This window comes from Delphinapterus leucas, chromosome 20 (genome assembly GCF_059928025.1).
Source record: "Delphinapterus leucas isolate spDelLeu-1000000601 "Yukka" chromosome 20, BTC_Dleu_Yukka2, whole genome shotgun sequence".
Classification (NCBI taxonomy): Eukaryota; Metazoa; Chordata; class Mammalia; order Artiodactyla; family Monodontidae; genus Delphinapterus; species Delphinapterus leucas.
This window is the reverse complement of record NC_143148.1, coordinates 40,015,437-40,040,531: the sequence shown is the minus strand read 5'-3', so window position 1 is coordinate 40,040,531 and position 25,095 is coordinate 40,015,437.

Genomic DNA, 25,095 nt, shown 5'->3' with positions numbered 1-25,095 from the left:
AAATAAATGAATGAATTAAATAAAATAAATGGCCAGAACTCAGGCTGAATTCACTGGAGACTGCAGTCGCTGTCAGGAGTGCACTAGCGAGAGAGTATTGAGGAAAACCACTTTTATGTAATAAGCTCCATGACCCAACTCAAGAATCACAGTGCTTTAAGTTGATTTAATTTTTGGAATCATCTGAATAAGACCAAGGCATAGAGTTGGCTATACTCGGTGATTTTAACAGCAAAACCAAAGTTGCGATCATCAGGGTTGGCTGATGCAGGAGAAATTAAGCAAAGTCTATTTCCCACACTCCTCCCAATCCAGCTAGGTGTTTCTCACAACTCCATTATTAAAACTGACTTACACATTTAATCTATTTGAAAAGCACAAGTATGCCTTTCTCATATATGGGAAACCAATATCAACTGCCACAAGCAGAAGGTTATGTGCAATAAATACAATGAAAATAAAATAGTCCTAGAAACGGTTGCTCCCTGAAGACTCTCAGTCTGATGCCTACTCTTTGGTGATGATTGTTTTTTAAAGGGAGGTTGGCAAGTTTTAATAGATGTTAAAGATAAATTACCAATAAAGTCATTGCATGGACTGACTGCTGAAAAAGTTATACATTTAACTTTGTAATATTTATTGTCATGTGCTCATACTACCATGAACAACCATCTATAATACCATCTGTGGTTTGTATTTCATGCCTTGGGAAATCCTTCTCTAGTGGACAGCTGCTGCTCTACATAGAAGCCTTATCACTCAGTAATGCACAACTTTTTAAGAGCTTATGAGTCATTAGCACCTGGGAGTGGATGAAGTTTAGATTCTTTCTTGATCTCCTTCCTGCCCATCAACTCTGCCTCATATTCTCCATTCCAGGGTTCAGACACAGGGTGGAGCTTTCCTTTACTCTTGCAGGTCTCCACGCTTTTACATGTATTGCTTCTAGGATCTCAAAATTCTCTTCCTCAAGGCAATCCTTCCGCTCATAAACACATCTTGCTCCACTTAGGCAACTTACATTCACCTACTAAGACTCAAAAAGCCATTATAGAGCAAATGGATTATAGATATTAAGTGTGCTACATTTGAAGGAATTAATCAGAAATATTTTGTTAAAGGTATAAAGGTATGAGTACAAGAATGATTATTTTAGTATTGTTTGGAAAGACAAATATGGAAGTAATGGCAATATCCACAAATATAAGACTGGCTAAATGACCAAGCTCCCTCCATAAAATATAATATTTCAAAGTGGTTTTAAAAATGGAGTCATCTATACACTTACATGGGAAGAGAGCCACTTTGTCTATATAATTTATTGAATGCCTCATTGCTATTTGCCTGGATTGATTGATTCATTCATTAACTCTTCACAAAATCATTAAGGGGTTGCAGTATTACCCCATATTACAGATGAGGAATTCAGGACACAGGAAGGTAAGGCCATTTGCCCAAAATCACCCTGTTAGTGTAGAGCCAAGATCTAACCCAGGAATTTTAATGCCTTAGATAGTTCTTCTGAGTTTTAGACTGTATCGTAGGGCTTGAAGAATATATGTTAAATTGTTAATTTCATTTAACCTTGGAAGGAAGTACCAGATTCACAGGGATATCTCTGTATCTGCAACTGAGCACATGGTGTTTGTTCTCATTGCCTAACTGGCTGATGCCTTTAAGCCCTAGTTAGAGGGAGAGACATGAGAGGGGACATGTCTATTTATGCTCTGGGTCCAGCAGCAGGCTCACAGTGTTACTCTGTGAGCCCCGATGTCTGGGGTAAAGACCTTCCAAAAGGACTCACCCCTTCACGACTGGTTTATCACAATCATATTTCTACGGATCTCACTTGGGCTCACTAGCTCCCAGTCATGATTCCTCACCGCTTCCCGCCTCTCTGACCTTTCTGTCTGGCAGTTCTTGTACCTATCTGTCCCAGCTCTGTTCAATTTTACCTCTTCTAAGATTTAGGGTTCTTCTTAACGATCCCTGAATATCAGAGCTCAGCTTATTCCCCCTTTTTGTGGTGGGGGAATTTTTATTTCCAGAGTCATGCTAGCCTGCACAATCGTCCCCAAGTTAGGATGGATAGAACTGAAGGTGATTATAGCCTGTGGTTTTAACCCTTGGATTCCACCTGTCTTTTCAAGGTGAAGCGCAGAGATACAGTCTAGGGAGCTGTTGATGGAAGCACTGAGGCAGGAACTAGCTTATTTTTAAGTACATTATAATCACTATTGGCAAATCTATTCTGATCATCTCTCTTTGAAAATGAAAGCTCTGGGCAGTATGACAAGTATTGTGAAATACCACCTTCCTACTGACAACATAATTATTATTATCATTGTTATTATCCCACAGAGGTTTATTTGCAAACTTTAAATGGCAAGTATTTTTATCTGGTTTCCTGCCAGATACCAGGTGTCCCTCCCTCTGTCTTGGTTAATAATGCCTATAAACATCAATTGGAAATAAGTCTGCTGTTCTATGAACATTTACATGACAAAGTGGCAAAAGATGACTGAACGTTGGGGGACTGAACGATGGCAACAAGGCCATCATTCCCGTGAGTCTGATATGGGGCAGACACTATTACTTTCTTCATATTCAGAATCTCTCATCTTCTCAAGATAACATCAAGGTAAACTTTATTAAACCCCATTTCAGAGACTGGGATATTGAGGATTTGAGAGGTCATGTGATTTGACCATGGTCATCAGTGAGTGGTAGAACCATGATCAGACACACACCTTCCTGACCTAAAAACCTCAACATGTTATCCAATTCCAGCTTCCATGCCCAAACCACAGACTTGCTTTAGTAACTTCCCATCTTTGAAAGGAGTTCCTTTGACAAATCTGAATGCTAAGGAAATTCCTCTCTAATTTCTGGGTTGTGGCCACCATGAAGGTGTGGGCACATATGGGTAAGCGTTTGCTTTTTCTCCTTCCTACCCACAGCTATACATTTTGGAAGCTCCCAAACCTTGGCACTGTGCTGCATCAGCACACAGCTGTGGGATGTCTCACAGAGAAGATGTTTCTTTTCACTGACCCTTCCTCTCCCGAGGTTTAGTGTTATTTTTTTTTAATGGGTTTAAGTGTGAACAATCACCATCCACATGAAATCTTCCAGCTGCTTCTGAAGCTCTTTGGAGACCAAGGTCCAAAAGCCATAGTCTTCCCTCTTTGAGGGAAGAACTCTAGGGCAGGGGGGAGGCTGGGAGGCAGCACAAGCCAGGGAAAATCCAAGCCAAAGATGCCTCTGGACCCTCAGTGGCTGAGGGGGGCTGGCTGTTGGGATGATCAGTGGACATGGAAGTCCTTCCAGCGCTGCTCCTGTTTATTTCCCTACTGGTTCTTTTTGTGGATTTCAGGACTTGCTTCCAAGTGATTTTTATTTGGTCTAAAGCAAAAGGCCCCAAGCTTTCTGTCAGGAGCTGCAACTTTTCACCAGATCAGAAGGTAATGAGATCTACTGGATACATTCCAAGTGTATTACAATGTTGCATTACGCACTTAAAAAAAAAACAAACAAACCAAACTTCTTTATTGAGATAAAATTCACCATTTTAGCCATTTTAAAGCATATACAGTGCAGTGGTTTCCAGAACACTCGCAATGTTGTGCAACCATCACCACTATCTAATTTCAGAATATTTCCATCACATCATCTCACTGAACCCCATCCAATATCATGAAGGAGGTATTCTTGTTGGCACTTTACAGATGGGGAAATGGAGTCTCAGAGACTTGAAGTGACAAGGGTTGCAAAGGTGTGGAGTGCTGGAACTGGGATGCACATACCAGAGTGCCTCCTTTCCAAACTCAGCTGAGCCTGTCCCAGGGGCTGCTCATAGTAAGGTTTCTTGATACATGGAGACATTTAAGTGCCACTAAAAACAAGTGATTTACTTCTGGTAAGAAACCCAGAAAATCGGGTGGAGGAGAAACAGTTGGTGGCATCGAGTTTAAAAACCTATCAGGGAAAAATCAGAGAGGTAGCAGGAGACTGCAATCCGTAAGTTACAATGGGGCCTGGGGGGTTTTGACTTGCACGTTGATAGAGCAAATGAAAAAAACAAATAATACAACAATAGAAGTATGTGTTCCCACCAGAAAGTCAACACATAGGTTCGTCCCTCGGTATCTTCGGGCGATTGGTTCCAGGAACCCCCCCATGGATCTGCAGATGCTCAAGTCCCTTATATAAAACGGCAAACAACCTAGACACATCCTCCCGTATACTTGAAATCATCTCTAGATTACTTATGATACCTAATACGATGGATGTAAATACTATGTAAATAGATGTAAACACAATGTAAATGCTATGTTAATAGCTGCCTTGTGTGGCAAATTCAAGTTTTACTTTTTGGAACTTTCTGGAATTTTTTTCTAGAATACTTCTGATCCTCAGTTGATTGAATCTGCCGATGCAGAACCAGTAGATACAGAGGGCCTACTGTATGTTGGGTCCGTATCTCGCTATTTCAGTCATGTCTCTGCAGAACTCTTCAGCACGTTACTCTGATGAATGAATGTATTCTACACTCTTATCCAAGTATCAGTAATTTAGCCAACAAACTAAGCAGCTCGTGTAGGGCAAGACTGGGTTAGTATAGATGGGAAACATTAGTTAGGAAGAATATTTACAAGATTGAGGAGAGGTCATGCCTGACACATGATCACTCAGCATTAGGGGGAGATCAACTTCGGCAGGAAAGACAGGCAGCAGGAGAGACCCAAGGACAGACAGTTCTAATCTCCTGCATCAGAGAGGGCTTCAGGCAGAATCCTAGAGGAGAAGGGATACTGGGCAGCTCCTGAGGCCACAGCCAAAGCTTTTATTCCTCAATTAGGAGGCTTCCCTATTGCTTCCTCTCTTTCTCTGTAACATTCTGTCTCTCAGAGATGCTGCTTCTTTATGTCACAGCCTGGTTCACATGGGTCCCCAGCATAATCCTCATCACCTCTTCTTGCTGGGCTGGAGGTGAGAACTGGATGTGGTCTTCCAGATGGAGTTATATCACCTGCTGGATCTAGAGGACTGGCTTCAAGGTCAGAGGTGTGGTTTCCTCTTTCTCACTGCTGGTCAGTTAACTCCCTGGGATTCTCTTTCTCCCAATTTATGTTGGTCCTGGGGTCTGAGGTTTGCAGTTGAGCTGTTCTTCTATCTGAGCCCTGAGCCTCAACTCTCTTTTTCCTCAATGACTCCACTTCAACATGACACATACCCCTTTTTAATTCCTTAATCTAAAACTGCTGAAATTTCCCATTCAAAAGACAATATATAAGGGCTTCCCTGGTGGCGCAGTGGTTGAGAGTCCGCCTGCCGATGCAGGGGACACGGGTTCGTGCCCCGGTCCGGGAAGATCCCACATGCCGCGGAGCGGCTGGGCCCGTGAGCCATGGCCGCTGAGCCTGCGCATCCGGAGCCTGTGCTCCACAACGGGAGTGGCCACGGCAGTGAGAGGCCCGCATATTGCAAAAAAAAAAAAAAAAAGACAATATTTAAAAGCAAAGAGGTCAATTTCTCTCCAAATTTATCTCTAAGTACCTCCTATGCAATTCCTATCAAACTTCCAGCAAGATTTCCTTGTAGACATAGACAAACTTATTCTAATATTTATATGAAAAAGAAAAGGGTTTAGAACAAGTAAAACAATTTTGAAAAACAAGAATGAAGGAGTCACTCTATCTGATGTTAACGGTTATCATATAGCTACATTAATTGAGACAGTGTGGTATTGGCAGAGGGAAAGATACAGAGCCATGAACAGAATAGAGAACCTAGATATAGACCCATATAAATATACCCAACTGATTTTTGACAAAGGCACAAAAGGATAGCCTTTTCAAAATATGGTACTGGAGCAACTGGACATCCATAGGCAAAAATAAAAGGAGTCTTGACCTAAAACTCAACTCAAATCTTGCACAAAAATTAACTCAAAATAAATTACAAACTTAAATAAATAAAAAATGTAAAACTATAAAACTTCTAGAAAAAAATAAAAACAGGATAAAATCATCAGAATCTAGGGCTAGACAAAACACCTTTAGACTTGACACTAAAAGTATGAACCACAAAAGGAAAATGCAATAAATTGGACCTCATCAAGATTTTAAAAATTTGCCCTATGAAAGATCCTGAGAAGGGGATGAAAAGACAAGCTACAGACTGGGAGAAAATATTTGCAAACCAGGTATCTGGCAAAGGATTAACTTCTAGAATATAAAGAGAACTCTTGAAACTCAAGAGAAAGAAAAAGAAACTAACAGAAAGTATTCAATTAGAAAATGTTCAAAAGACATGGAGAGATATTTCACCAAAGAGCATATACTGACGGCAAATAAGTACATAAAAAGATGCTCAAAATTATTAGCTATTAGGGAAATGCAAATTAAAGCCACACTGCGATATCATTACACGTCTGTCAAGATGACAAAATAAAAAATAGAGAAAACACCAAATACTGGCAACAATGAAGAGCAACTGAACCACTCACACATTTCTGGTGGAAATGTAAAACAGTACCACCACTCTGGAAAAGAGTTTGGCAGTCTCCTAGAAAACCGAATCTGCAACTATTATATAACCCAGCAATCACACTCTGGCATTTATCCTAAAGAAATGAGAACTGACGTTCACACACAAACCTGTACATGTGTGTTATCAGAAGCTTTATTCACAACATGCAAAACCTATAAACAACCCAAATGTTCTTCAACAGGTGGCTCGTTAAGCCACCTGTGGCACAGCTATACTGTTAAATACTATGCAGCAATAAAAAAGAAATGAACTATTGTTATACATGACAACTTCAGTGGATCTCAAGGGAATTAACGCTGAGTGAAAAAAGACAATCTCAAAACATTAAATACTGTACAATTCCATTTATATATCATTCTTGAAATAACCAAATTGGAGAGACAGAGAACAGTTAATAGTTGCCAGGCCTTACGATTGGGGTGGGGAATTGGTGGGTGTAGCTATAATGGGATAATGAAAAGAAGCCTTGTGATGATGGAAAAATTCTACATCTTGATTTAATTGTGGTGGTGGTAATAAAATCAACACATGTGACAAAACTGTGCCTAACTATACACGCATACAAGTGAGTGCATATGATTAGCAAACCTGAAGAAGCCTTGTGAATTGTACCGGTGTCAGTTTCCTAATATCAACATTTTACATAGTTACAGAAGATGTCATCACTGGGGTAAACTGGGCAAAGGATACACGGGAACTTCCAAACATTCTTTTAGACTTCCTGCAAGTTGATGATTATTTCAAAATAAAAAGTAAAAAAATAAACATTTCCTTGAGCACAGTATGTCAACAAATGATCCCCATTTTTTTCCTCCCATAAAAAAGAGCCTACCTACATTTGCCTCTCATGCTTCTCTTTCATTGATTCTACCACTCACAATCTCATTGGACCTCCTACCGATTCATTCGAATTCTTTCCCTTGAGGTCCCTGGCAATGCTTTGGTCTCTTCTCAGTCTTTTAGAGGGATTTGATCATGTGGTGAATATTCACCAAACTCTGTCCTGAAGGACACTGATTTGATTAAAGATATTTGAGTAGGAAAATGTTAACTGAGTCTGTTATTCAAACGCATTTCTAAAATGTTGAGCAAAACAACTTGCTTCACTGCCAAATTGCTGAGAGCCTTTAATGAGGTGATTTACTTTATGTACTTCTAAGAATCTGTCAGAGCTTGAAACAATCCCCTAAGTATCTTTCCACATACACTTTCATTCAGGGAGCTAATTCATGGGACTGGTGTTCCACATGAGACCACTTTTGGCAATTCTGCTACGCAGTACATAGCCCCACACCCCTATACACCCACACGCAGTTACACATCATCCTTTTTATATTCTTTCTCTGACCTGTGTGTTTCTTTGTGATTCGTGTTGCCTGTTCTATTCACGTATCCCTAAAGGCTCATTATATTCCTTTCTTGCAACTTCCCGTCCTGTTTCCCAAACGGTAATGTTTATTGTCTCACGACAGTCAGTATCCAGGACACGTATCTTTTTATTCTGCCTCCCCACACTCCGTGTCAATTTTCATGGTTCCCTTTATCTCTATGGGGCATCTTCTAAATCTGTCTCATTAGTGAGATGTTGCCTCTCTAATTCACACTCACGTATCCAATCAACAACTGGCATCTCCATCTGGGTGCTGTGAAAGCAACTCCAAACCAACTTGTCCAGAGCTGAATTGCAATTTTCCAATCCTGACTTTATGGACTGAATGTTTGTCTCCCCCTAAAATTCATATGTTGAAGCCGTAATCCTCAACGTGGTGGTATTTAGAGGTGGGGCCTATGGGAAGTAATTCGTTTAGATGAGGTCATGAGGGTGGGGTCCCCATGATGGGATAGTGTCGTTTAAGACAAGGAAGAGAAGACTGGAGTTCTCACTTTCTCTGCCATGGGAGGAAGGACACAACAAGGAAACAGCCACCTTCAAGCCAGGAAGAGGGACCTCACCAGGACCTGAATCTGCAGGCACCTTGATCTAGAACTTCCTTGCCTCCGGAACCGTGAGAAATAAACATCTCTTGTTTAAGATGGCTATGGTATTTTGTTAGAGCAGCCTGAGCTCACTAAGACACTGGTCTTCTTCTTAGTTTCCTCATTTCAGGAAAAGCCACCTCCACAAACCCAATCATCTAAGCGAGAAACTTGGAGGTGGTTCTACCACCTCTCCCTCCAAATCATAGTACCAGAATTACCAGTTACAGAGTACCAGTACTTACCATATGAATTAGGTCATATATACCCATTCCCTTAAGGAAAATGTGATTTAGATGTTAAGTTCATACCAAAACAAAAGTAATGCACCTATGTCATAAGCCTCTATTTTCCAGACATCAAAATCCGGAGTCTTTTCACTTAACCATTCCACCTCCTTTAAATTCAATATTTCAACAACCTTCAATATTCATTCTCCCCTTTCCACCTTCTCTGCAGTTCCCCATGGCTTCTTTCCTAAACACTTGTGACAGTCTCCTTAGCTAACTTTTCACCTCCAATCTTTCCCTTCTCTATTTACTATTTCACAGTAACATTACATTTTCATGACCTTCAGTAACAATTATCACCTTCCACTGGATACTGAACTAAGTTTACAATTTTTAATCCCAAAATTAACATGACTTACAATATGTCCCACCCTCTAGCTCCATCTGTATATATAAAACTGCACTATTTTAAAAAATCAAACCCTCCTCTTTTTAACTACTTATTTATATCTATGTCTTTGGTTTATCCATTTATTTACTGGTATCAGAACCTCTGGATTGGAAGCTCTGGGTCCAGTCTCTATCTTGCTTAACATCTTTTAGCAACTTGTATAAAATAACCTAAAGAACTTTTAAGAACATATGTGAGGAGGAAGCCATATGGGAAATAATGTGATAACAAGAAGAGATTAATGTGCATTCAAGCCATTGCCCACCTTCATAGCTATTGGGTTGGCCCAAAAGTTCATTCGGGTTTTTCCATAACATCATAGGGAATGAGTTGCAAAAGGATTAGTGGAAGAATGGATGCACGAATATAAGCATACATGGATGAACAGGTAGCAGATCACAGTGTGTGTTATAGAATAAGATTTAAATATGTGGGGAAAAAAACAGCTAACTTCCTACATTGCTCAGCCTAAGACACCAAACAGGGAGAACTGGCTTTGCTAATCCCCTACAGATGAAAGCATGAAGACTCTAGCGTTATCCAATTCTCAGACTCTGCCTTTTTCCTGCCATCCTAGGAGTAACTCCTACCTAGTTACCCCACATGAAATGAAAAGATACATTGAAAGACCATAAAACGAATGGCAGGATATGTTGTTCTGCCTGATCAGTGGATTTCCAATGGATGTGAGTTTTCTCATCAGTAAATTGAAGACACTGGATAAAATAATGAGGTAGGATAACCCTCTCCTTAATCATGCCTTGTGAATCAGCCATGAGTTAAGCTCTTTCCTAGTGTGGCTTCCACTATAATGGCCTCAGAGAACCATGAATCACTTCCTGCATGAGCAGGATGGGACTATGGGGTCTCAGTAGATCACCTGCCTCTGTCTGAACTTCTCTGGATAACCCACCTATCTGTCTTCATTTCCATTGCAGGCTTGGTTCCCTGAGATGAAGATTAATGTTGCAGGAACTTTATTATGGAATATTCTTGGGATCAACACCTGTGGAAGGATAGGGGTAGAAGCAGAATTGGCTAGACAGAAAAGTCAAGTGCAGTGTGGTCTCAAAAAGGGATTCAAAGGGCTTCCCTGGTGGCGCAGTGGTTAGAGTCCGCCTGCCGATGCAGGGGACGCGGGTTCGTGCCCCAGTCTGGGAGGATCCCACATGCCGTGGAGTGGCTGGGCCCATGGGCCATGGCCGCTGGGCCTGCGCGTCCGGAGCCTGTGCTCCGCAATGGGAGAGGCCACGGCAGTGAGAGGCCCGTGTACCGCAAAAAAAAAAAAAAAAAAAAGGGATTCAAATGACTTCAAGAGGAGCGCTGAAACCTGGATGGCCTTTTAGAGTTGTCTCCAGTTATAGTGGAGAGATGGGCCTTTATATCCCTGTGTCAACTACACTTTGGATATAGGCTGCCCCAGTTTGAGCAAGGAAGTTCTCTTTAGCCAAGGCACTTCCCAAAGGGACTGACTGCCTGGGGGCTATCTGCCAGTGGCACTTTCAGCAGCTGAACAATAGGCTCTTTATTCCTATAATGGGTCTGGGTGGACCATTATAATGATGCATTCTGCTCCCAGGTGTCCGGAAATCAGTAATGCCTGGCGAAGAAGTAGGAAGGCTTTGTGTTGGCAGAGGTGTGTTAGAGAATGGTTGGAATTCTCCTGTCTTTCTCACTGTATGGAGAATGACCTGTCACTAGTTACAGCTACCTACACATTCCTCAATAGGCTCGCTGTCACTGACACTAGTAGAGTCATTTACTGCCTGGCCTGCCCTCCCTCTCCCAATATTTTGTTGCCTGGCTAATTTCATTCTCCCATTCTCAATTCACCTCCTGGCCAGAAGACTTCATTTTCATTCCCTTCTGATAGGTCTCCATTGTTCTTCTGGATGGATTGCTTGGAATAGGTTCCTTCATATAAGGCTGACTTGATGGGTAAGCAGTTTGATGGAAATTTGTGGAAAATGGATGGATTTATGGATGAGTGGATGGGTATATTTGATGGAAAAAGAGTTCCCTCTGGCCAGTTTATCTTAAATTCCTCCCTCTGTTCCTTTTGTTGCAATATCAGAAGAGAAAGAATGAAGCTCAAACTGGAACTTTGGTTGGAAAGAAAGAAAGAAAGTAAAATAAAGTACACCAGTGCCAAAGGGAATCAATCTTGCTGATCCCAAATGTACCAGGCTCAGGTCCGCTCTGTTTCTTGCCTATGCACAGTTCTCTCCATCTGTGATTTTCCTGGTCTCCACTCTCATTTCATCCATCCTTCCTGATCCAAGAGAATTCCCCTAGACATCTCTGCCTTCAACAATTTATCTTGTTCTCTGAACCAATTTAATACTCGCTGCCTGAATAACAGAACTCAAGGTAAGAAAAATTCATTGATCACCTATTCTGTACGGGGACTGAGTTATGACTTCAAGATTAAAGAAGAATGGCCAAACTTGGTTCTTCTTTCAAGAAGTTTGTTTTCCTTTTATACATATTTCATAGTAGTACAACACGGTAGTCATTACCACAGAAGATGCAAGACGTGTTGAGAACAGAAGGTGTACGGTAAATGCTCACTAATTTTTTTAAATGAATGAATGAATGAATGAACAGATTTGCATTTTAGCAATCATTCAGGTCACATAGATAGTTATGATGCAGGAAGGCCAGGTAGAGGGTGTTGCCTGAAATGAGATCGTGAAAGAGGACAGTGGCAGAGAGGTCAGAGAATTAACCAGATAGTTGAGAAAATGTTGCCCTGCCCAGGGACACACACACAGCTTCTCTCAGGGATTTATCAACACAGCATGTTGGGTCAATGAACAAATGGTGACGAGGCTTGCACCCTGTCACATCCAAAGTAATAAATTCACAGACTTAAAAAGAGTTTATTTTCTTTTTCTTACTATTTTAAGTCTTTTCTTGCAACTTCCATTTCTCCTTTTTCACCAGTTTGTAGCAAATTCATTTATAGTTCAACTTAAGTAATGGAGCATTTTACATAGTGATCTTTTCCCATTTAGAATAATCACCCGGTTGTTTTCCCCAAACATATTTATATTAAGACTTTTTGGGAGCAAATTTGTAGTCTGCCAGCCATCAAACGTATAATAAAGCCAAATTTTAGCAGTTTACCAATGAAATAAAACAGACTGAAATCTGAGTTGTCAAATCGTCATTTTGGGTTCGGAAGTGACCAAATGAGGAAGTGCAGGCTTTCTCCTAAGCTCAGCGCTATAGTACAAAGCACCTCGTTTATTGCTGATTTTTAATACTCGTAGTTTTGAATTTCAGACTTAAAAAAATTATGTCTCTTACCCAACCCCCTGCCACACATGCATACACTCACTAGCTCAAGCTATAAAAAACAACGAATTTCACCCCCCCAAACACTGTTTTTTTATCCTTCGTGTTTTTGTTCATGGGTTTCTTCAGTGATAAATGTCCTCTGTAAGTCCCTGTTGCTTAACTCCCAGATTTCCACTGTGAGAATCAGCCACTGTCTTCTCTGTCTTGTCTACGTCATATTAATATGTGTCATTATTGACGTTTGGCACAAAAGCTGTGTTTGATAAACATCTACTGAATTAGAGAAATGCAGAGACCACAAGAGAAGATAAAAGACCAAGAAAGAAATGCACTTGTAAAATCTCAATGAACATACAATTCAGATTTTTGCATTTCATTGGATATAAACTATTATATTTAAAGAAAAAATACTGTAAATAAATAACTTTAGTTAGTAATGTGCATACTGAAGTAATTAGAAGAAGTGTACAGGTACCTACCATTTACTTGGAAATGTGTAAAAAACAGATGGATCAATGATGGGTAGAGGGATAGATAGATGGATAGATATGTGATTTGCAAAACAAGTAAGATGTACATGGTAGAATTTACGTGCTAGGTATGTGCATGCCCACTGTAAAATTCTTTCAACTTTGCTGTATGTTTGAAAATTTTTATAATAAAATGCTGTGGGAAAAAAGGTGAAAAGGAAAGATTTATCAAGGAATGGATAAATGCAAACAAAGTAATCAATATGATCCCTTTTAACTCTGACAATCAGCATTACCTCAATTTTTTTCTCATTAACTTATTTTTAAGTACCCACTATGGTTCACACAACAATGTTGTGCTATAAAATAGGTAAGAAGGAACCTTTGCAAAATATTTCCATGGGAGAAGGAAACCACTAAAGGTCACCCAGGTGGTCACTCCCTTTATGCATACTTACCCCAAAATTTATCCATCAATCTGAGATGAAAACACAACTCATAAGTTCAGAGGTTAATGATGGTATATATGTGTTTTTGAGGTATGGGCAGAGACATTTTATGGAAACAGCCAACCCAAGATTTGTAGCAGGATCACAGGGAGCTCTGGCCTGAAGCCAGTACATCACTCATATACAAAATTTTATTTATTTGGATTTCAAGGAAATAAATTAAGGACACATTTGAGGGGTGAGAATGAAGCTTTGTAAATCACATATATCTGTCTTTAGACTTTAGAGTTTAGAGCAGACTAATAAATAAAGGCTGGAGCTTGGTTGGTTAATCTAAGGAAGGTGGGTAAAACACTGCAGTAATGGGGACCCAGGTTAGCTAGTCCCTTGAGACGAGCCCCTATCTCACAAGTTAATTCACAAATTAGTTCACTCACTTTATACCTTAGTATTCTCCAAACGCTCCATACCTTAATCACCTCATCTGTAAAATGGAGCAAGAGTCTCTACCTGAACTTCCTGCTAAACTTGGTGGACTGAACACATTGGTTTGTCTCTGATCCCTCCTAAGAGTTAACTAAAATGACACTGTAAGACTAAAGGGGTCCAAGTCTAAAAGCACAAGGAGAACAAAAAAGGAAATCCAAGAAGGAAATGAATGAAAACACAGGAAGCACATGAACAAGAACACTGACTTAGTAGAAGGGACACAGTTAGGGGCATCAACAAGGCAGGTCACTTTGTGTCTGTTTTGAGAAAAGCTCTGAAATCAGACACTCCTGTTGTCTCCGAAGGCAGAATGCGCTGTAAGACTGAACTCAGGCGACTTCCCTGGTGGCGCAGCAGTTAGGAATCTGCCTGCCAATGCAGGGGACACAGGTTCAAGCCCTGGTCCGGGAAGACCCCACATGCCACGGAGCAGCTAAGCCCATGTGCCACAACCACTGAGCCTGCGTTCTGGAGCCTGTGCTCTGCAACAAGAGAAGCCACCGCAATGAGAAGCCTGCGCACCGCAACGAAGAGTAGCCCCCGCTCTCCACAATTAGAGAAAGCGTGCGCACAGCAACGAAGACCCAACACAGCCAAAAAAAAAAAGACTGTACTCAGGAGGGCTTCTTCACTGTCTTTATATAAGGTTGCTAGGATGCTCAGGCCAGTTCTTCCATGCTGTGGGACCAAGTCACCACCATCTCCCAACTTCAGTAGAAGACTGAACTTAATACTTAGAGAAAGAGAACCAGAAACTCTAGCCCCAGGCCATGAGGTACAGATGAAAGTTTAAATGAGACAACATACCCAAAACAGAGAGATTAAGTGAATGTTTACAGACTGAAAGATGAGACTCCACCTCAAACCCTTTCCTTCTCTGGCTCCTGGAATTCTGGTAAGCAGTCTTAGAATTGCAGGAAATGTGAGGGTTCATTACTGGAGAAACTGACCAGCTCAACATAAATGGAAAAAAAAATAGATTAATAGATGGATGGATAGATGGATGGATAAATGGATGGAGAGAGAGAAAGAGAAAGAACTATATAAAGCTTTTTTAGAAATAAAAAGAGAGGGAGAGAAAGATGGAATATTTGACAAGAGGAAGTGGATATAAAAGAACTGAATCTTATCTTCACGGTACGAAGTCATTAGATTGTATCTAAAAATGAAAAAAAACCCAATATGACCTTGGGCATATTAATTAGAAACGTGAAGGTATATACTTGGTGAAGACAACCAAAGGATTTGAGAGCAGTTGTTTCTGGGTAGAAGATATAAGGCTGGGGAAAGTTTGGGCAAGAAACTGCTGATTTTTGTTACCTATGTTATAGAATAATGTGATTTTTAAAAAACCATGCCCATATTGTACCTTTACAAAAAACTAGTAAACATAACACTAGGGTAACATACACCGCTGCACATAGTAGGCAGTGGGTCCTAGTGGTTAAGATGTAAGCTCTGAGCTAGGTTGTCTGGAGTCTTCCTCTGGCTCCATAGCCTTACAAGTTGTATGGCCTTGGGAATCTTATTTATGCTCTGATTGCCTCAATTCTCCTATCTGTAAATTGAAGACAATTTCATAAAGAAAATGAAGGACCAGATGAATGGATAAAGAAGATGTGGCACATACATATGATGGAATATTATTCAGCCATAAAAAGGAACAAAATTGAGTTATTTGTAATGAGGTGGATGGACCCAGAGTCTTTCATACAGAGTGAAGTCAGTCAGAAAGACAAAAACAAATACCGTATGCTAACTCACATATATGGAGCCAAAAAAAATGGTACTGATGAACCTAGTGGCAGGGCAGGAATAAAGACACAGACATAGAGAACGAACTTGAGGACATGGTGGGTGAAGGGGAAGCTGCGACGAAGTGAGAGAGTAGCATGGACATATATACACTACCAAATGTAAAATAGATAGCTAATGGGAAGCAGCCGCATAGCACAGGGAGATCCGCTCGGTGCTTTGTGACGACCTAGAGGGGTGGGATAGGGAGGGTGGGAGGGAAGCTCAGGAGGGAGGGGATATGGGGATATATGTATACATATAGCTGATTCACTTTGCTGTACAGCAGAAACTAACACAACATTGTAAAACAAGGATACTCCAATAAAGATATTAAAAAAAAAAATGAAGGACCCATTTCATAGCTTGGCTGTGGGATTAAAGAATTAGTAAATTTCAGTGGATTAGTTTACAGCTAAGTAGGAAGTGCTAAAAAAGTATAGTATCATTATTATACCCAGTCTAATATCGTTATTATACAAAGCCATTGAAAAATGATGTTTCTATGTAAAAATATACAGCACATAATAAAAAGATAATAAGGTCTATATTGGGATGTTTGGTATATTTTTTTTAAAAATAGGAAAATCCTAGAAATAGAAGCAACATGTAAAGACTGACTTTCTCTTAGTTGTGAAGTTTTCTGTACCTTCAAAATTTTCTGTTGTGAACATATCTCACTTTTATAATCAGAAATAAAACCTTGATTTTAAAATGCAAATGAGTTTTGGAAGATAAATCTGGCTGTCATAGGGAGAAATGATGTGCAGATTGAATGAGAAATGGTAACATCTGGCACAGCCAGACAAGATATTAGCTTTGTCCAAAGGTAATATTCCGAAAGCAAGGTGACTTCACTAGTTTTATCCAATCTGGGCTCCCGTTGTGACCTGGGGTCCTGGCAACACACATTCCCATCTCCACCAATATCTAAAGAAATTCCTTTAATCACATGTATATGCAACAGTGATAAAATGCTTAATCAAAAATGACTTAAATTATTAGTCTAAGAACTGCTATATATCAGTGTTTAATAGGTAGTAAAGAATTTAAAAAATATTTATTGATTGAACAGATAAAAACTATTGGGATAAGAACTACATACAGCTTACTGTATCACTGTCTTGAGTGTAATATTTTAAAACAACCCATAAGAGTTACTGATTGTATTCCTGACATAAACCTTTAATTCTGTATTCATCGGGGAATTATTCAACCCGGTTAACAACCACTGTCATGGGGCCAGTGTATCAGCTGAAGTTTCTCCTGGACTTTTTTCCTGGTGCTGCCCACATTCTGCTGATGTGCTTCTATTCGGTTCTCTCTGCTCCTTGTCACATTGACCTGCATTCCACTCTCTTGTATTAGAGCTCTTGTTACCCTATGCATAAAATCCCTAGCTTTTGCTGATGTTCTCATTAATGTTCACTTTATGTAACTTAACATGGCAAAGAAAACTCGCTTCCCTCCAAAATGTATGTCAAATGTTTTCATTCATTCATTTACTCATTCATTCATTCATCTGTTTTGTCAACAAATGAGTACTGAGAACGTACTATGTTCCTGATGGGCCCTGATGAGCAAGACATAGTTCCAGACCTTGAAAGCTGAAGTCTAGTGGAGACAAGAAACATTTCCCTTTACCTCCACAAGGGAGTGGATGCATGCCTCAGCAGAGGAAAATATAGGGTGCTGATGGGCATGTATAAGGAAGCACCTGATCCAGAGGGGGTGAGTCAGGGTGAACTTCTTAAGGAAGGGAAACTGTTTATTACCTCTGTTCCACTTTTCTAAATGGAATGCCAACTGGTGCTGCACTTCATTCTTCTGTTATTTCTGGGACAGGTATAGTCTCCTAACGTATGATCGACATAACACATCAGTGTAACGTCATCAAATAAGCCCTACATTTACAACAGCTCAGGGAGCTTCTGTTTAACTTCTTCTCAGTCCGTTACTCTAAGCAAAATTCTGACTTCCATTAGAGCTGAAGAGCAAATCTGTCTTGTTCGTGTTTTAACAAAAGTTTTTAGCACTGCTTCTCACATAGTAGGTGTTTTATGAATACTGGTTGGATAAATAAGAGAAGGGACTGTAGAAGATGAATGTCCATTCATCTTTCAAATTAAAGGGCTGGAAGAGATGCTCACCAAGTCCTGTTTCAGCCCAGAAATGCTTTTAGTTATATGTCAAATAGATCTTTTCATAAGAATATTGGCCTCTTTGGGCTTTTCTTCAACTTGCCTTCAACTGCCGCAAATAAAAGACAGGAACTTCCCTGGTGGCGTAATGGTTAAGAATCTGTCTGCCAACGCAGGGGACATGGGTTCGATCCCTGGTCTTGGAAGATCCCACATGCCGTGGAGCAACTAAGCCCATGTGCCACAACTACTGAGCCTGCACCCTAGAGCCCATGAGACACAACTACTGAGCCCGAGCGCCACAACTACTGAAGCCCGTGTGTCTAGACCCCATGCTCTGCAACAAGAGAAGCCACCACAACGAGAAGCCTGCACACCGCAATGAAGAGTAGCCCCCGCTCGCCACAACTAGAGAGAGCCCGCGTGCAGCAATGAAAATCCAACGCGGCCATAAACAAAGAAAGAAAAGTAAAAGAGAAAAGAAAGGAAGAAAGACATCAAACAGTAAATCAAGGGGCTTAGAATCAAATGCTTATGGACCAAAGGTATGACATAATGGACTTGGACCCTGGAGTCAGACAGTTCTGCGTTCTGATCCTGGTGCTGCCAGCTACTAATTGTGAATCCCAGGGTCAATTCAGACCCATTCTCTGGGTCTTGGCTTTTATCGTCCTCAAAAGAGAAACAGCAATATGTGCGTGACCTACAGAAGGCACTCAATACATATTTGTTGAGTGAATGAACTCAACAGAAAACTAGATGAAATAACCTATCTGTATTACCTGACGTAAGTATTCAGGTGTCCATTTCCTCCTTCCATGCATTTTACAGTCAAATGCAAGTAAACAGGATGATGGCAGGAATAATGTTTCCTCTGGATTTGAAAAAAGTATGCGTTATGGCAAATATTTAAAGGAATAAAACTGCACGACTTTCCTACTTTCCCACAGAATTTAAATAGAAAAGAACAAGTGAAACGAGACAAGCAATTTATTAATCCATTTCACAATAGGCCCCTATTACATTACCTTTAAGATCCTTTAACAAACAAAAATTAATTTCCAGACCCACAAGTTGTTGGCACATTGACAGGCTCCTTAATTACAGGGTCTTTGGTTTAGAAAATAATGATTGATTATTTTAGACTATATTTCACTTAGTTATGGATGAGACCCTGAGTATGTACACAGAGAAATTATTTCAAAGTTATTATGATTAATAAGTGTTATAGACAGGATGTCTGAATTACTGCAAAATCTGAGACAATGAAAGCAATTTTCTAGGGTATCTGAAAGGGCTGTTCTGAGGTAGATGACAGGAAATTGGGAAAATGAATTGTGCTTCTGTTTATTTATTCCAAAAATATTTATTTGGTACTTTCTAAATGTCAAACCTTGTGTTGGCCACAGGAGATACAAAGTTAGAAGAGACATGATTCCTGCCCCAAGAAGATTACAATACTATGGAGGAAACCAAATGCTACGCAAATAAATTCACTGCAGTGATAGAGGTACCACGATAGAGCTCAGAGAGGACTCTCAAATGTGCAACTTTATTTGATGTGCTAAACAAACAAACACACATCACCTCCTACACAAGAGGACACAAGCTGAAGTTGTAGAGGTGAGTAAGGGCTTCCTGGGTGGACAAGGGCAGGGAAGAAGTCCCCAATAGTTGAACCAGCCTGAGCAAAGGCAGCATTATGCTTAGAGGCCCCTTCCAGGAGCGTGACTGTGGAGTAGAGGGTACCAATAGGTGAATGGCAGGGAGGTGAACTGTCCTTTGGAGGTTTGCAAACAAGCAAGGAAAATGATCACGGTCACATGTTAAAGAGACCATTCTGGTGTCAACATGAAGGCCTGAAGATGGCTAAAACTGGCCCCATGAGGCCCTTTGAGAAACAATATAGTAAAGAGGGGGAGGCAATGCTGGGATCTAAAATCGCAGTTGGATGCAGTAAAGGTAAGGTGACCCTCAGATTTCTGAGTAAGGGTACTGGGTGTGGGGTAAAGAGTGAGGTCACTCACAGAGGTAGGGAACTCAGAGAGAGACAAAGTTTGATGGGTAGGATAGATCAGAAAAAAAAAAGTTCACAGAGATCTGAACTAGAGGTGTTTTTCATTCATTAGAGATATATTCTTAACTAGATGTGATAAAGTATTTGACATAGTTGTCTTGGTTTTCCAAGTAAGGATCCAAGCTCTCTGAATCCTCTAGTTATTTTAACGCTAAGCAATGTGGAATGCTTTATGCTTTAGCCTTGCCAATGGAGTATAAGGGGAAACAACAGTCATAGTAATTTTTGTGGTAGTTGTTCTTGCTTTGGGATTCATTTCCTGCTGTAAAAAGGGAGAGAGACTCCTACCTGATTCACAAGGTAAGGATATTAGGAGAAGATCCGGCTAGAGGTAAGGAAAAGTATAGAAATTCATGGCTTTTCTCAAGCTGGGTTCCAAGCCCATGTTTGTGTGTTTAGTTACACAGGAATAAAAATTACAGGAGAATAAAATCTAACTCCAGGGCGACCTGAGGTGACTTCCATCTTCTTCCCGTGGGTAATCCTTGAGATGGGGTTCTTTCCTATTTTGTCTGTCCCTTTTTGTTCCATCTGTATCAAATGCCTTGGCAGAAGAGTTCAAGGAAACAGCGCTGACAACAGAGATAAGATGTCACTGGATGGCCAGCTAAGGGTGCACCAGGACAAACAAACTGAAAACAAGTTCTATGTGTGTAGACAGTGGAAAATAGGGATTGTTCCAGGAACTGTGAAAAAGCAAACATTTAGAGAAGGGAATATAAAGCCCTGGACAGGCAGAGATCTTCCTCTTTTCACTTCCAACCTTTTGATGTAACATCCCTTAGACCAAATCCCCACAGAGGCGGTCTTATGTTACTAGAACGCCCCAAAATGGGCTGGAACTCTGGCTCAGTTGCTCTGTATATGACCTGGGGAAAAACTGCTGAATCTCTCTGATGTTTATTCACATTTATATATTCATTCATTCATGGAGGCAGGGCAACCACAATTGTCATGTATTTGGCAGTGCTTAAATGAAAGAATAAATTCACATTTTACAGGTGAGGAAACTAAGGTGCAAAGAGAGGTTACAGGGGGTTCATAGTGGAGCCTGGGTTTGATCCCAAGTATGGGGATAGTTACCACGAGCATTTTCCATAGGAGATGGTAAAGGAGATCTCCTACCCTCTGCTTCGGAGGGTAGCAAGACTATGAACTTGATTTGAGTTCCTTGGAATCATATCACCAGTTTTCCTCTGTTCTCAGACCTGTTTAGGGTTGTGGGGCTTCAAGGGTAACTTGGGTAAAAATATTTAAGTAATTTATCAACCCTCCACTTTGCTTAGGCTGTTCAGCTCTGGCCTAAGGGAGTCAAACCAGGAGCCTTGCTCACCAATGAAGGCCGTCAATCATTCAGTCCATCCTTGTCCCCAAGCCACTGAGAAGAGCTGGAGCAGCTAAAGGGAAGTTTGCTATTATTTATGGAATAGCCAGCACATAAATATGGTCATTCAAGATGCATGCCTTTTAAAAAAGAATTTTTCACAAAGCACCCAGCTGATCTCCCCGCGCGATGCAGCTGCTTCCCACTAGCTATCTATTTTACATTTGGTAGAGCATATATGTCCATGCCGCTCTCTCACTTCGTCCCAGCTTACCCTTCCCCCTTCCCATGTCATCAAGTCCATTCTCTAAGTCTGCGTCTTTATTCCTGTCCTGCCCCTAGAGGGGTGGGATAGGGAGGGTGGGAGGGAGACGCAGAGGGAGGGGACATGGGGATATATGTACACATATAGCAGATTCACTTTGTTACACAGCAGCAACTAATACAACATTGTAAAGCAATTATACTCCAATAAAGATGTTAAAAAAAAAAAGAATTAAGGTATAAGAGAGAAAAAAAGAATTTTTTTTCCTGCAATAAAAGGAAGTAATGATTATCAGGGCAAGATCCATGAAATAGCAGATAAATAAAATAGGCTTTTATTAAGTCACCATTTCCATGTGGTGGAAAGGGAAATAAATAACAGAAGGCAGAGCTAGGGGCTGAGAAAATATTGCCAAGGGTGGAGTCTAACGACTTGACTACGAAGCAAAGACCCAGCGAATTAAATACACTGGTGAAATCAGAATGAATTTTCAAGTTCTCCACTGACCTTATGTGCAATGCTTCTTTGTTCCCGGACTTTTAAGCTCAAGATGGACCCTTTAAAATTTTTTTCTTTTTCTGATCTCTCTTGATTTCATTTTAAGAAGTTCTTAGCCGTTGTTAGGCTCAAATAAATCCTCTGATTCATTAGGATTCACTGAGATTTTATAATATGCTATTTTAAATAATACTGCAATTAACATTCTTTGTGCTTTCATTCTCTGGTAAGCTCTCTTGTCTCACCTCTGTGTGCTGCCTTACAGCTATCATAGTCAATTTCATATGTGTATGTATATATATATATATATATATATATATATGATTTCATATTGTGTATATATAAATATATATAATTTTTCTGGTAGGTTGCCTAGGCTAGATTCTGACTGCTTTTATTTTGTAGGTCACTGCAATGTCATATTCATATTGAAGTCTTTAGTAAACTGTGCTTTGTGCTAGGAAAAAAGTAGAAACATGTTAATTTTCCTTCTCTTCTATCCTTAAAAAAAAAAATCTCACTTTTTATCATCTTGATGAATTTATAAATCAGGCTTTAAGGTTTTATTACATTTCAGGTAACAGTAAATTAAAATCTCATTCACAGATGCTTCATTAATTTCATGTTACCAATAAATGCATCTAGATTTCTTGCTACATTTGAATGTGTCCTATAAATATATATTAATAATGAATTCCTAGCAAGAAATTTAACACATTGTTGTATAAAGCATATTATAATGACAAGTATTTTTAAAGTATGTGTTTAATACATAATTCAAGTGATCAAAATGTGGGTGTAATAAATCATAGCAGAGTTTAGAAATGAACTTTTCAAATGTGTATATGTAAATTTCTAGCACGAATCTTTCTATTTTTTTTTGTGAACGTGTGGGTTTGAACAATTACTTGATGGGAATCCACACATACTAATGGTTTCTAAGCATTTCATAATTAATATGTCCTCCTAAATGTAGTGCAAAGGTAATTTTCTCTTTAAATTACTTTAATAGAAACAGTAAAAATACCACAGCTTATGTTTACCAGATAGAATATCCTAACTGTGGCTTTCCTCTTGTTTCAATGAGTTCAGATACTGATATAGGCTGGGTCACTATTTTTGCTTTTGTGTGGTTTAGACAGAGCTGAGGAACTTGGAATGTAGACGGAGAGAAAAAGAACCAGGGACATCCAAGCTGTCTTCTCTCTCTGGATACTGTACCTTCAAATATTTATCCTGAGGGTGTCAAAAATAAGGATCATCAGCAGGGAAGGGTGCTGACACTGGCTCTAAGTAGATGACATTAGCTCAATCTAGTCACAAATAATTAAACTGGAAACTATGTGTGAGTGTAATTGGTCCAACTTTAGAAAGAATGTCTGATCAGCCCAAAGTATCACAATAGAAAGAAGACAGCCTTAGAGCTAATGTGTTTCCTGCTACTGGAAGTATTTATGCAAAGGCAAGAAAACCACTTGATAAGGAAGGCGGTTTCCTCTAGATGACCATGAAAGGGTCTCTCAACTTGGTTATTTTATGATTCTCCCCATAGGTCAGAGGCTCCTGAGAGAAAACAAGAGCTCTTGTGGATTCTTAAATCAGCAGGTCAAATACTTGGGGGTCACCTAGGTTGGTTTTATCCTCTATGAGTCTGGTATCTAAAAATCTTAGAAACTTGAAACAGAGGGTACTTCTAGACATTTTCTGGCAAAGAGATGTCACGTTTAAAGAAACCAGTGTTGAAGGACAGAAGAGTGAAATGATTTAATTAAAAATCACATAGTAAGTTAAACCTTGTTATGGCTTGAATTGTGTCCCCAGAAATTCATATATTGAAGTCCTAACCCTCAGTACCTCAGGATGTCACCCCATCTGGAAACAGGGTCATTGTAGATATAATTAGTTAAGATGAGTTCATTAGGGTGGGCACTAATTCAATATGACTGGTGTCCTTATAAAAAGGGAGAAATTTCAGACACAGAGATAGAAATGCACACAGAGAAAACACCATGTAAAGACTGGAATGCTGCCCCAAGTCAGGGAGCTACCAGAATCTAGGAGAAAGCACTGCTGTGGATCCTTCTCCAGCACCTTCGGAGGGAGCATGGCCCTGTGGACATGCCTTGATTTCAGACCTAGAGGTCAGATTTCTCTTCTAGAATATGTCCAGTTCACACCCATGTCTGAAGACTGATCATGAAAGAGCAGAATTCCTTTACATTTAAAATTGTACCCTCTTTAATATTTTGACATCTCTTTGAAATCAATACTGTAAATTAGAACTCTTCCAAGATGAAGCAAATCTTCACTTATTTTCTTGCTCCATGTTACAGATATTGCCAGGCTATAGTATAGTGGATCTCCCTGTCTAAGACAATCCCTGATCTGTAGCATGAATAAACACAGTGGCATCTGATACCTGGATCCCACTGGAATTTTATTTAGGTTTTGCTTGATTTACAAAACACCTTGACACTTTCATTACCTGATCTCTTCCTACTATCAATTCCAGAAAGTAAGCAAAGAAGCTAGTATGCTACTTTAAATTTTTAAATGTCCTCATTTGTAGAAAGATTAAGTGGACTGTTTAGGATCACACAGAAAATTAATGACAGATTAGGGACCAGTGTACTGGTATTTTGTGCCAAATGCTTTTCATCTAGTGGATGTCTGCATGTGTTTTACTTTCTTCGATATGGAACTCTCAAATATCTACTGTATCTACCTTGGCAAGGGTTAAATACTTTGGCTTCATTGTTTTCTGGTTTGGCCACATGACTTGCATGGTGAATGCAATGTGAGGGGAAATAACATGTTTATGTTTAAGCAGAAACCTATACATCATCATGTGGTCCCAACATGCATGGTCCCTCTGGCATAAGACTGGTAATATTCCCAACAGAAACTTTTCTTTCAGCTTGAGTTCTGGCATAAAAGTGGCACATTGCAGGCCACATCCAACATATGATGGTCATGTAAAAGTGGATGAGAATAATCCTTGGTTGTAAACTATTGAGATTTGAGGGCACTTCCTTAGCATAACATAATATAAGCTACCTGACTAATATAGAC